Source organism: Strix aluco, chromosome 21 (assembly GCF_031877795.1).
Source record: "Strix aluco isolate bStrAlu1 chromosome 21, bStrAlu1.hap1, whole genome shotgun sequence".
NCBI lineage: Eukaryota > Metazoa > Chordata > Aves > Strigiformes > Strigidae > Strix > Strix aluco.
In genome coordinates, this window is record NC_133951.1 from 12,429,166 (window position 1) to 12,442,582 (window position 13,417).

At 40.0% G+C, this 13,417-nt stretch overlaps 1 protein-coding gene across 6 annotated transcripts in view; it reads left to right on the plus strand.

The window, feature by feature from the left end:
• KCNJ16 (potassium inwardly rectifying channel subfamily J member 16) overlaps positions 1-13,417 on the plus strand; it is a 48,538-nt gene that overhangs the window by 17,308 nt on the left and 17,813 nt on the right. The gene's annotated exons all lie outside the window — the stretch shown is intronic.

Consider the following 13,417-nt stretch of genomic DNA (forward strand, 5'->3'; position numbering starts at 1 on the left):
TAGTTTTCCAAAACTGAGTGAGAAGTCTTTCCAGTAGTGGCCTGTGGTGAGATTTCTAGTGCAGCCTTGCTTTGGATAGACTAAGAATATTAATCTTTTCATGATATTTTGTCACCACAGCTAGCTATTCCCCAAAGAAATGAGGCAATTGGTGCCTCATGCAAAAAAACAAGTAATCCTCAAACAACTTCTATAAGTTTCTGTTATTCAGGTCTCAGAAAGATTTGATTTAGACCTTTTCAATGGGAATAAGCAATTAGTGCTCTGCTTTATCTACATGAGTCTGTTCAAATTGAGTTAAGTGATTGGTGCGACAGAGTTTTGGATTGAGGTGCAGTTTCCCTGGTAACAATCAAGAGTGAAATCAGAACCTTTTGAACAGCCAGTGGAATGTGGTTCTACTTGGATGACAATAGGTCAAAGCATTTTAATGGGTAAAAATGTAATCCAGTACAATAGGATTTATTGCCACTATGTCATCAGATTGACAGTATTCCTGCAAATTCTTTAGCTTGTGACAGACTTCAACTGAAATCTGTTTAGTGGAAAAACTTGTAAAATGCCATTAATCATTTTGTTTTCCAAATCAACCAAAGAGTCTATGTGTCTCAGGGGGTTAGAAAGAATATCTTCCAAGTGAGTGAAATTCAACCTCTCTGCACAAAGCCCTAATGAATGGCTGTTCTGGACACAATAAATGGTTCTAAGAACTAAAGGCTCGTTTCTGCAGGGTGCTGAGTACTCTGGTCCAAGTCTATTGAAGAACTTCTGCACTTGCTTAATTTTACACTAACAAAATAGTTTCCAGTGATTTCTAGGATGGTTATTCATGCTCTTAAACCCGATTGTATTTGCTGACAGACAAGACCTTGCAGGATTAAGTCCTAAACCAACACTGAAGAAAAGATTCCCTGTTCAGTATGGCAAGGGCATGGGGCAATATTTCATCCCTTCTGCTGACATTTTTCCAACTTCTGCAATAACAATCCTTTTATTCTGAAAGATCCCAGAGTGCTGTCTAAACTAATAAAATGCAGCCACAGCTAGGAGCACCAATGCATAAGACCAGGACAGGGGAGTGTGTTTTCTGCAGCTTTAAGGAAATGTCAAGTTAGGGTGCCAAAGTCTGCCCCTCCAGCCTGAAGCCAAAAGCTTAAAAGGTTTGGCTTGGCATCCTTTGGGATGTCAGGAGGGGATCTCTGTCACACGTAGGTGTCTAGAGCCATCTATTTCGGTGCCAAGAGAGCAGAAATGGCCCTTAATATTCATTGTAGGTGGGTACCCCACTGAACCTTCTACCAATTTTCCTTTCAAACAGATGGCTGCCGTTCTCATTCATTTTCCTTTAATATGAAAAGCAGATTCTCCTCAATCATATGCCTGGTACCTTGCATATCCTTTCATTGTTGGTATGAGGCTTTTACAACAATAACACTTCACGTTAGTAAGTATTCCTCTCTTTGGAATTATTATGCAGTTATGCAGAACAATTGAGCCAGACAATGACACAACCTGTTTCTTGTCTTCCTCAATGGGAAATGGGTTTTGAGTTTTGTGAGGATGTTCATAAACAGCCAAGGGTGTGTAAGGCGAAGAATGACCTCAAAGCTGAGTTTTACACAGGAGAACAAAGAGATCTCAAATCTTGATTTGAAAAACACCCAAAGACCAAATCAATGGCATAATATCATAATTATCAACACGCGTCATAACGTTTCTGGAACCCACTCACCGCTTCTGCCTTTAAACACAAGTAAACACAAGCTCCTCTCCTAATTGCTGTGCAGCTGTCAAGCTTCGTAAATGATGTTTGTGCTGGCAGTAGCTGGGAGATAACTTCATCTATCTAGCATTCATACGGACTGGAGATTCATCCATGCTTCTTTACGTGGGATGTTTTGTGATATTATTGTTTTCAGATTGCTTTCCCTTTGTTACAGTACTTCTGGCTTCCTTCCAGAACCTTTTAGGTTACTTTTTAGTCTCCTTAATCTGTACTTTCTCTCCTGAGCATAATCAGCGTTGCAGTTGCTCCCAGACTAAGACACCCAAGTGGTGTGGCTTGCTTTTTCTGTGGGAAACACCACTTTATGTTTTTCACAGACTTCACCCCCTCAAGATCTTTTCATTATGAAGTGAATACAGCTTAGCACTATACAAAATGTTCCTGAGGAAGAATGCCACCAGTCCAAGCTCATGTGATTTGGAGCTTGTCAGTCCTTGATAGTGTTTTGAGGTTTAATTAATCACCTACGGATTTGTGTGACTTCTGAGTGACTCTGGCTTTGTGGCAGGCGAAAGTGATGCTTTTACTCAGTTTTACTCAGTGAAAACAGGAGCAAATACAACACAGGGAAAAATATAGGATAAAACATCTCCCACTTAGGGGCTACATCACCTCTGAATTTAATTTTGTCGACCAATCATTTATCTAACTCCTAACTAATTCGGAGTGGATTGGGGGACAGTGAAAACAAATTTCAAAGCAGAGAGTGAAATTCTGTTTAGTCATGCTGCTGTCTCTGATGACGGCACCCCTGTAAAGTTAATGTGTAATAAATGAGACATTTGTTTCACAGGTCCATAGCACCTATAAGGAAAAACAGAAAAGTTGTTTCTCAAAACAATCTTTGGGAATTGCTTTGGCAATAAAATCAACTCTACTGTAGTTTAGATATCTTTTTTTCGTGAGTGTTGACATTTGCAATGTAACAGATTTTTATTTGATGTATTTTTGTTAACATCGTCTTGATAAGATCTGCTCTCTTGTACACAGTGCTTGCCTTTGAGAAGTAAAACAGGAAAAACACGGCTGACTGAACAGGTTCATGACAAACATCTTGAAATGAGCTGAACCTCCTATAAGTAGCTCATTCGGTCAGTAGTGCTGCCGAGTGAAAATTTCCACACAAAGGCAACCATAGAGTAGAGGCACAGTTCATGGGCAGTGAGGGAGGCATAGCCAGTCTCTATGCAAATCACTGGAAGACAAAAATCCTACTAAAAAACCCCGAAACTCACTTTTTTTAATTAAAGACATCTTATATATATATTTTTAAAACAAGCACTGCCATTTTTGGAAACAGTTTGATATTTTGAACAAAAATAACGTATTAACTTTCTCTGAGACAGCTGGGGGATCTGCTGATTGAATAAATTTGCTATGATGGGACTAAAAAACCAGTTTGTTGCATTCCTCCAGTGGTTTGTTGTAAACCTTCAACAAGTATCTTACCTCTCTGGCTCCAGTCTCAGGAAGATTTGAAGCAGGCTTATGTTCATTCTTATTATGTGCTTATAGTTAAACGTATGCACGAATGTTTTTCTTAGATTTAAACCCAATGCCTTAGCTCTTACATTGTCCTTATCCCACACACCTGGCTGGAGATTCCTCTCAGGCCCTTCAGGAGCTGAAGAAACTGCTTGCCTATGATTGAAGGGTCCATTCCTTGAGGAGCCCATGAAAGGAGTAATTGGGATTTACTGACAAACCAGTTTGGCAAGTGCAGGTTTGACACATAGTGGTTGAAACATGGGTAGAAAAATAAAGAAGAAAGTATTTAGGAAATTACATTAAATATATTATTGGTAGTCAACACAAATCAAAGAAAGAATAAAACAAGGTCAAGATTTAAGGTTTTCACCATCATGAAAAGTATCTTTTTAAAATGCATGAGGCGGATTGCAAAAGCCATTTTCAGTGCCTGTTGCAATGAATGCCACATACACAGTGTGGAAAGCCAGAGCACAGCAAGAAAAAAAGCTGTCTTCACTCAACAACCTTTGAGAACTCAGAATATGGCCAAAAGGCAACTCCAAGAAGCAGGGCAGTAAGAAGACATGAAAAAGAGGAGGTTTAGATCTGAGAAACGCTGATACAGAGGTGATAGATTAATCTAAAAGAATGGGATATAGGTATGGGTAATGACTCATCAGGGTGTCACAGTTAGCATTGGTTCAAATATTGAAAAGAATCTTAAGAATTAAGCACTGAATCTGTCTGTTACCCACGGTTTTGGATGGAGTGGAGAGGAGAAACTTTGTATATCGAGTCATTAATGATGAATAAAGCTTACCCCATTAAATATTTGATATGGATCACCATTAAAGAGTAGGCACTGGCATAAATGAAACTCAACTCTGATTCAGGATGAATGTTCCCATCTTTAGAGGAATCAGTAACTTGTCTAATGATGTTTTAAAGATGCTGGAGAAGAGACAAGGTTTAAGAGGAAATTCTGTCTATCTTCATATTTCTTAAAATACTAATTGCCATGTCCAGAAATTCACTCAGGTGATGAGGAATAAGCTGTGGGACAGCTTCAAGAGACCAGAAATGAAGTTATGCAACCCACACACTGAGGTAAAAATAAAATTCTTAAGTGTACAGTCCAAACACACACACACACACATGATTTTCCACTTCCACTTTATTTTAATTATCTGACTTGCAAAACACCAATGTACTGTAAATTAGACCACTGAACTTGGGAAGAGAATCACAGTTGAAAATAAGAGTAGCCAACACCATGCTGAGTGTAAGTTCTGAAAAAAACAACTACTGAGTTTCAGAGTAACCTGCCTTTCCAGATCACATGCAGCCACGCTGAGACAGAGGCTCATGAGGATGTATACACAGAGGTTCAGCCATCTGCTCTACAAGGTGTTGAAAGTCAACTCTGAAAGAAGCATCCCATTCCCAAATTTCCTATAGACCTCAGCGGAGTTAAGTAACAATGTGGAAAGTCAACATTCTGCCAAAGTCTGTGATTCTGTGATTCAGTCTGTGAACCAAAGAAAATGAAGGTTTAAAAAAACCCTTGTTCCTTAGAAAGTATTGCTGTAATTCCAGCAAGCCAAGCCAATTCTGAAGAGCAACGATGGATGCTGCCTGTGGTGATACTAAGAAACCCAACAGCTAGATCTCATCCAAAACAAGAAATCAAAGACAACCCCTTTGCTGACTTCAGTAGGATTTGGATCAGGCCTCTGATCTCTGAAACCATTTAATAAATTTCACAGGCTTTTAAAAAGTGGTGACATGTATAGCCCAACAAATGTGGAAGCATGTTTTGGTTTGGATGAAGAACCTGAAACTCAGGATGCCAAGTAGGACCATGGGCCTTGGCTGAGGAGCTCCAGTCATGGGACCTACCTGATATTCTCTAGCAGACTAGAGAGAAAATCATATTCAGTCATATGAGAGGTGGGCTTCTGCTGTGTCTGTATTCACAAATGAGTCATACAAAGCTGCTCAGAAAAGCAAACAGTGATTCTTGACCCTAGGTAAGGATTGGTAAATTAACTTATTGAAGCGTAGTATTTGATTGCCTGGTTTATCTGACTGCATGTGTTAATGTCAGTCACAGAATTTTCTGGTGCTTTTCCTAAAAAAAAAGCACTGATGCACTGTTTGACTTTGACCTTTAGCTAATACTTATCTCAACCTCTTTGATTTGGGAATCAGTCTAGAAATCTGAGACAGCAGATTTTCTTTGTGGTATTTCCTAAAAAATTAGGTCATAGTGGATGTGATTCATTTTATTTACATGTCTCATTTTATTTTTTTTTTCCTTCTCCCTTCCATTTCCTCAAAGAAATAATGCAAAATGATATTTTCACTGTCAGACCCTACTTTGTTTTGAAAATGTAAAGGCTTTGGTGATTTAATTGGCATTTAGGATATTTTATTAGGTGGGACGAGACAGCTTCTGAGTATTATAGTGGAATTCCTGCTGAGGTCAGTAGCCCAAAGTTGAGATCAGAAGAAACTTGCAAGTGTTCCTGTCTGCCCTGCATAGCCCTTAGAAGTTAATAACCGGTGTCAAGCTACATCTTAGGGAACTTTCTACTAGAGTTGGAAAAATAAAAAATCAGAGATCCTCAGGCTTCCTACTCACATCTTCTCTCATCTGTTGAACAGAGCTCACTCATGCTGTTAACTTGGAATTCTGTTTTATTCTATTCTATTCCTTACATGAAATACAATAGCAAGGCATCTGATCCAAACTCCATTGACACCAACACAAGGCTTCCCATTGTCAAAGCTGCAGCCTTTTGAATTGGCAGGATTAAAACTTGCACAGGCAATATAAGGGGTTCTCTGCTGTTCACATACCCCTTTGGTTAAAGCCACAGAACCTTTTCTTTTCTCTCTTTGCTATGTGTGCACACAGAGCTGCAGGACCAGGGAGCACTGAGGTACACGGGACCGCAGGAGCTAACTGCAGTGCCCCAACTACAGCCCTGTATGTCCTCACCTTTGCTATTCTACAGACATACTTGAACAAAGAGCCCAACTGGAAGGATAGTGACTCCACGTTCTTATGTCACAGTGCCCTTCCCTGGATATTTGGTTTACAATGTACTCTAGAAAACAGGAAAAAAAGGAGTACGCTTTCTGCCTCAGGAAGAAGTGTTGCACAATGTGACGTAAAGGAAACGGCCCCTGAGACTGGAAGAACCCTTTTAGAATATCAGCTCTTGCCCGTCCCCCAAATCCTACATTATTAATAACCTGCTGTGTTTTGGAAAGAGATATAACAGCACTGAATTGCAGCAAATAAAAGAGCTGAGGGTGTTGGCTCTGTTAAATGAAAGTGGTCAGCATTATCTAATCTGATTGTATCATTGTTCATGACCTGCCACTTACCTATTGTTGAATACATTACTATATTACATCATGTCTATTAAGAGCTGCAACAAACTGTTCTACTGTTCCCTGCCAACAAGATCTGGTGGAAAAGTTCCTCGAAGAATTTTTCTGTGCCTCTGTAGGCTGAATGTAATCCATAAGGTTCAATGTGTGCAGAAATCCTGCTGCACACATCTGCAGGACTCTTGAAATTAACCTTCACGGTGCGTCGGCGCAGTGTGTCGCTGGGGGGGAGGAGGAAATGATAATTAGCACTAACACTTGTATTCGATTGCCTCACAGCTAACTTGCATTAAAGCCCAGGGGATTCTGCCTGATGAAATAAGGAATAGGCTGGCTACTGATTTCCAAAGGAGGAAGACTGAATATAAAAGATATTTTTTCAGCTGTTCCATGGTAGACTTTCAGGTCTAGGATGTGTACCAGCTGTATCATCTTTAAGATCTGAGGCTGCAGGGACCAGGGATAGGGACTTTTTGGCCCTATCAGCTCGATACCAAAATGCAAACAGCTCATAGCTGACGGGAAGAGAACCAGAAGGAGGAATTTTCAGGCAAGAGGAGATGGCAGTGGCCCTGTGTGGATCCAGCTGCCCCACTGCAGGTGTGGGTTGCGGTGGGTGTGCAGCAGAGCCACCTTTGAGGGTTGGCTCAAGTGCTGCCATTCGCTTTGTTCCCCTGCTGTGGCCGGGGACTGGGCTCCTCCAGGCAGCCCTGGGCCACCCCGGCTCAGCCCCAGCACCCTGTGGGTGCACAGGGGCTGCTCACAGGCTGCACCCAGCCTGTGCACCACATGTACCCCCACGTCTGCCCGGGGGGCTGATGGGGTGTCGTGCTGTCGGGCGCATGCTGTGCCTGGTCACCTTGGTACGGGAGCTGCTGAGAGCTGAGGGTTAAAAAGAGGAAGAGAGTCCTCAGTCAACAGTTTTAGGTTTCACCCTGCCAAATTGTCTGAGACAAAGAATGGCAGTGAGGCCCGAAATCAAGAGTTTCAAGTTGCCAGCACTTTCCATTTCTCATGGTATTTCAGTGTTTCCACTGCTTGTTCCTGGCTAAAACCATGCAGTGCATACAGTGCAAATAAATTAAAATAGACATTTTCAGCTTTCTGCAGATTTTGGGAATTGCTCTGAGTGGTAAGCAGGGGGCTGGTTCACTTTTAACCTGTCCTGTGGCTCTGAAACAGGCAACCAGCCTTCATCAAGGAGCAGCTTTCAGAATCTGTCTTCTCAAACTTAAGGGGCCAAACTTCTTTTCTTTTTTTTTTTTTTTTTTGTTTTGTTTTGTTTTAAGGAGATCTGGTTTCACTTAGATGAATTAAATGTCAATATATCTGTTACTGTGAGTTGTTCCAGTGTAGATTACAGCACTATTGCATGACTTTAAAATCTGTGCAAAGTTCTGGTGCTCTGTGCTATTTATGTCTATCCTTAAAAATGTTTAGTAAACAAACACTTTTATATTGATACTTTAGGTCTTGTCTCTGTATGGAGGTGTTGAATAAGAAGTCTAAGAAATACCCTTTTTCTCCAGCTCTGAGCTTACTTAGCCTGTTCAAAGTTTTCTTATATTGCTGTATTTACAATTTTTTCTTCTGCTGTTGAAAGACCAACATACACAAAATGATGGAGAGGAAGGGTGTTACTTATAAGGTGATGCTTGTAGAACTGTGTGTCACAATTTGACAGAGTCCCCTTGCTGGCTGGTGAACTGCAGCCCTACCACCCTCCGCTGCACTCAGTCATCTAAGCTGAAGTGATGTGAACAGCCAAACTTATTTTAAAGGGAAAGCTGAACCATTAAAGAAAAAAGCTCCTGTGGCTTCAAAGACATTACTATGGATGTAAGCAAGTTCTGTGATTGAAGCCCCCGCTGGGGTGGGCTCCACTCCTGTAAAGTCAGCACAAAAGCATGTACTGATCTGAGAGCTCTGGGTCATGCTCTGTGGTGGGAACCCCTCTCCTACATCCTTGCTCCCTACAGGTCAGGCTCTGGGTTTAGTTTAGGGGATTTTGCTTTCCCCTTCCCCTTATAGAGATGCCCTTTAGTCATTTGTGGGGAGCTGAGATGAGATGAGGAACGTTAAATATCAAAAAAACCCACTTGTAACATAAAGTTGTGCTTATCAGGCTCTCAGGCCTGACCTGTTAGAGACCAAGAATATCAGACACTCTCTGAAACTGTGAACATCACTGCGCTTTTTCGTTCTGCCAGAGGAGACAAGTGAAAGCTTTCACACCATAAAGATGAGTCTGTCTTGTAGGCTAAGGGTAATCAGACTTACAAGCCAAGCAGGCAGTAGATTTACAAGCACAGTTTCGTGCGTCCTGAAGCATACCTGGTGGAGACAGCCAGCAAACACCTCCGCGGGCAGTCATGTGGCATGCGTGATACGAGATACACAAACGGTGAATCATGATGTGCCAACCCCGCTCTGGGGATTCCATACCAGAAGCAGAAAGACTGGCTGTAAGTATTAGCAGAAGCTAGGTGCCTTTGCAAAGAGAAGTGAAAGGAAGGAAGGAAAGAAAGAAGGAAGGAAGAGTCTCAATGCTGTCCTGTAATAGATTTATTTAGATTTTGTGGGTGGTGGTTTGTTTTTTTTTTTAAAGGAACAAGTATTTGAGTCAATTCCAAAGCAGCTCAAAAGGTTTCTACTTGTCACATTTCTGGTGTCTGAGCTGAAAATCTTCCAGGGTTACACAACAATGACTAAAACTGGAAACCTTTCAGACCATTTCCAAAATGAAGCAGGAAACTGAGGTGATTGCTAAACTGACACTAGAGAGAGAGATCTACTTCCATGTGGGGGGGGCTAGAGTGAGAGTACCCAATTTCATTTGGAGGTTTTGAGTTGTTTTCTTTTTGATTTAATCTCAGAACAGAATTATTCTGGAACCAAGATCTTCACATTGTTTTGCTTAACGTTTTACAAACAGGCTGTTGACTGAAGTTGTCACTGAACAAAAATTCACCCCTACTTGTTTACATAATGGGAAAATATAGTCATAAAATGGGTGTAGCAACAACTCATTGGGTGTTAGGTTAAGGTGCAGCATAGGGATTATCCTCATAAAACACTGAGCCCTGAACTCAAAATATCAAGATTAAATTGACAATTATATTTAGTGCAAGTCTTTAAAAGGCTAAACTTGATGCTTAAGGCTTTTAAGTTATTGCTGTTCTGAGTTGAGTTGATGAAAATTAAGAGTTCAAGTTCTTCTGGCACAGCTGCTCTATTCAAGAGGAGCTAGATGAACATGATAAATATGATAAAAAGGCTTGCATCTGCTAGTGTTTGCTTTGAGGTAGTTCTGGGTATAAGTAGGTGCTGGGTTTGTTCCTATTTCTGTCACTGCGCTGCTTTATGACCTTTGAAATACAGGAATTTACTTACCTTTCTCCCATAGCTAATTGGGGTGAAATTTTCACAGATAGCAGTTGGGGGGTCAGTATGCAGACCGCATGACACAGGCCTCTGGGGCAGTTCGGTATTTCCCTGAGCATGTTTCAGTATCCAACACAGTAAGATCCTAGCGTTGGCTTAGATAATTAAGAATATATGCTGATTTTCTGAGCTCTGAGTCTGACACATACAGCTTTAGAAGAACTTCTGAACCCTCTCTGCCATTTACTCTGATGAAATCTTTGAGATTTCTCTATTTCTGTCTTCCTGCTCTCCTGCCTGGATTCACTTCTCCATTTTTGTCTCTGATGAGTTTTTATTTGGGGGGGGAAATACTTTTATAAGAATGGTTAGCAAAAGTACTGCAAATTTCAGCACACTTCTTCCTCTGAACCACAGAACAGTGTGCAAGAGGAGGCTCATGATGTGTACAAACATGCCCAGAAATAAAGAAAAAAAAAAAAAAAACATGGAAAGTAAAAGCAAGACAAAAAAGGGCGAGGGTTTGTGTGTTAGTGTTAGAGGAAGGTGAAAACGCTTCCTGGCAACATCTGAGAATCATTTGCAGCAACCGATCCATGAGCTTTAGTGAGTAGAGAATGTTTTTAAATCCTCCCCCACCCCCTTTGTTAATCTTTACCAGGTAGTAGGACCTTTAATGTAATTCGTATGGCTTTCTTGGGGATGTGTAAAATATTTCCATTTTGAAAAATAAGATTTTTGAAATGGCTCTAAGATTTAAGTTCGTAAGTCTGGTTGTAAGTCTGTGGTCTTCTCCTCTTTAAAATTTGGTGATAATAATAGTCTTCAGACTGTTCTGCAAAAGGCAGCATGTCTCAGTAGAGTGAACGATGAACATCTGGCTCCACAGCCTCACTGCCTCTCATTTGGAGTAGGAAATTCACGTGCCTCTTTAAAAGTGTCCGCATGAATGAAGTTCAGGTAATAAAGACTTACATAATTCAGAAACATTGAAGGATGGTTTTTTAGACTTAAATATTCTGAGCAACATCAGACAATGTGAAAGAGTTATTAATTGTGATGCATTATTATTATTGCACTTGAAAGACTTTAAGAGGTAGCCTGGAAAAGTTCTGATTTGGCTTACCTTTAAGCACACCCAAAATACTGGGCAACATTTTTAGCTGGTTTGGAGTGGCTGAGGAGGCTATTTCCTAAGACTTTCAAGCACATTTGGGATTTTAGGTCATCTGGGGCACGTCTCCACTGTGCAATGCCAAATGGCTCTGAGCAATCCAATTTTCAACACGACAGAGAAAGATTAAGTCAGATGCTGAGAGCAATGTATGTCTGTTAGTGTTGCTCTGCACTGACTCTTTGTTACTCCATCTAGCTTCAGGGCTAGATTATTTGGTTCTGGTTTAGGAAGCTCTGCATCACGTTCCCTTTCTTAGTACAGACATACTTTTGATTGTTTTGCAAAATCCAATCTAGCATCTTACTGCATGACTTCATTTATACCAGTCAAAAATGCATCACAGACATCCACGAGCAGATATGTATTACTACAACTTGTATTTAGGAGAGACCCTAAGTAGCGTTCCTAATCCAGGATGCCTCACAAAGTTGTCTCCTGTGTTTTACAGACTACTATAAAATCAGAGTGCACTTTGCCACATAGCTGCCTGTGTGACGCTCCATGATTCTTGCCAGCACCAACAAAATCTAAAGATGGTGCCAGCAAAACAGCATTTTTGAAATATGGTGATTGGCTGATGACAACAGCAGAGAGTGGAATCAACTCAGTAGTCTTTGATTCATGAACTGTTTAGCCCTTTTTAGAATGTTGTGATGTTTGTGAGTATTTTGAAGGAACTCTAGTTTGAATCAGTCAATAAGAAAAACAGTCTAAGCCTAATTGTTTTTTATTTAAGATTATATTGGCTTCTGATTACAATTTGCTTCATTTTCACACCTCACATTATGAGGTTCTTAAAAAAATAACTCAACATTTTCCAGTTTTTGTTTGTTGTTAAATATGACTTATAAAATGTTAAGTCAAGAGTCTTCAACAGACTAGGCTACACTGTTTGTTTAAAGCTATGAGTAAAGCAAGTCATATGAATGTTTCCAAAGACTGTATTCCAAGAAGTATTTTTGGAAACATTAATGTTGTGTTTTTTAATGAAGGCCACATTCTGAGGCTACGACACCATATGTCACATTCATTTCTGTACTGAAAAAAAAAAAAAAAAAAAAGAAAAGAAAAAAGAAATGGAAACTATGTTTGGCTTTTAAGTGTTTTTGGAATACTGTCTATGCATGCTTGTCATTGTTCCTTGGATGAGAGAAGAGTTCTTGGTCTGTTAATCTAGTCCATCCAATATATATTACACTCTATGGGCCTGACTCTCTTCACCCTTGAAGTGTGTGCAGTCATTTATACTCAGGCAAAGTGAATGAAGAGCTGAGGAAAAAGACTACCACTAGGAAACTTTTTTTTAAATTCATTTTCCATGAATATGTTGGCTTCATTGTAAACCTACATCTGAACTTTTGTCAGCTGAAACCAGCTTAAAAATGGGAAAGGTACTTGTCATTTTTCCATTGAAAGCTTAAAATTTTTGGAAGAATAATTACAGTTTTTCCTCAAAAATATTAGCTTTTTTTCCTTCAGAAATATCAGTTAGAAGCATGACATTTGGCAAAAATTTTGAATTGTTCTAGCTGTGTACCCTATCACTTCTGACTTGTCAGTGCTTTGTGTGTTAGCGGTTGGGATATGGTAGAATGAGCCGGAGACCTGCAGGAAAAGGCATTTGCCTTTTTCAATGCTGTATCCTACAAGTAATTCATAAGCGTCCTGTAACTGATTACTTCAGCTGAGACTTTCCTTTTTTACTGGATTCCAGTTGATGAGGTCTCAGTTTCTAACATAAGTTCTTGTTATTAGTCGCTAAACGTATAGCCTAGCACTCTGCACTGCTGAAGTTCATATGGTTGCAATCTGCAGGCACCCATTTTTTCTCTGATCTGACAGAGGAATCTCCTAATTCACATCACTTCCTAAATTTGTGTCATCCACAAATTTTATTAACGTACTGCGTGTTTGTTTCAAACTCATTAATAAAAACTGAAATACTTTTTGGCAGCTGGCTTGTTTTGTTTTGTTTTGCTTTAAGGAATGATTTGAGAGGGTTTCCAGGACCTGAGAGAGGTTTCTTTTTCATTTGAAATGTAAATACTTTTCTACAAATTGAACAAATATGTCTCTGTAGCACTAGCCCAGTAAAGTTCAATTCCATGACCAGGTTTTTCTGGGCAATACTGAAACACAAATAATGATGAGTGATTTTGTGTTTTATACATTTTCTGGTTAAAACATGTTAGTACCGA